We start from the raw sequence: 936 nt of genomic DNA, 5'->3' as shown, positions 1-936 counted from the left end.
CCCAGCCAGGGGGCACCCCCCCGGCCACGGGGCCCCCACCTGGCCGTGAGGTACCCACCCAGCCATGGGACACCCACCCAACCATGGGCATGCACCTGCCCCTGGGCACACGCCCAGCAGTGGGTCGCGTCGCTGCCCGCGTGGTGCAGGGGAAGTGATGGCAGCGGGCTGTTCCAGGCACTGTGCACAGCAGGAAGGACCCACTGTGGGGCTGGGATGAGGTAAAACCACAGAAAAGAGGAAGCCCTCGCGTGCCCCAGCCCAGTGGTAGCAACTGCCCGGGCAGATGCACGCAGGCACCTCGCACGCTGCCGCAACAGCCCTTCCCTGGTAAGTGTGAGCTTAGCACTGCCGCCCGCCATGGGGAGAGGGTCTGAGGAATGGGTCAGAGCCGGGTGTCCCTTCCCAGAGCATCCTCAAAACGGGAGCAGCATCCCTGCTACTGGGGACCCGGAGCACCAGAGCTGGTGCGTGCAGTGCAGGGAGCTGCAAAGCTTTCCCAGCCCTCCCTGCTCTGGTTGCCAGATTTCTCTGGAGCCTAAACTTAGCTCATGTATTTTAGCAGGACAGATGGAGCGGGCTAAGGCATGAAAGGGATTTTTCACAGCAAAGCTGCAGTGGCTGGGGTGGGAAAGCAAGGCGCTGCTATCCAGGAAGCTCCAAAACTGCAGAGGAACCGGCACAGCTCTGTCCGGCAGCCAGGCTCGGGCAGTTGACATATTTTTAGAAGTTACCTCAAAAGGGAGACCACCTTTGGTCCTGAATGCTGTGGGCAGCACGTGGGCACTGAGCCCTTAGAACTGGCACTTGTGGGTGGGCTCAAACCGATGGCCGGTCGCCATCCCAGCCAAGCGTCCCCCTCCCTGTCCCCACCACTGCTCTCCCTTCCCACCAGTGCCGCTGGTTACAGTGCCGCACCGCCAGTGGAAGCCTGGG

This window comes from Pterocles gutturalis, unplaced genomic scaffold (genome assembly GCF_000699245.1).
Source record: "Pterocles gutturalis isolate BGI_N339 unplaced genomic scaffold, ASM69924v1 scaffold20215, whole genome shotgun sequence".
Classification (NCBI taxonomy): domain Eukaryota; kingdom Metazoa; phylum Chordata; class Aves; order Pterocliformes; family Pteroclidae; genus Pterocles; species Pterocles gutturalis.
Note: the sequence above shows the minus strand (reverse complement) of the source record.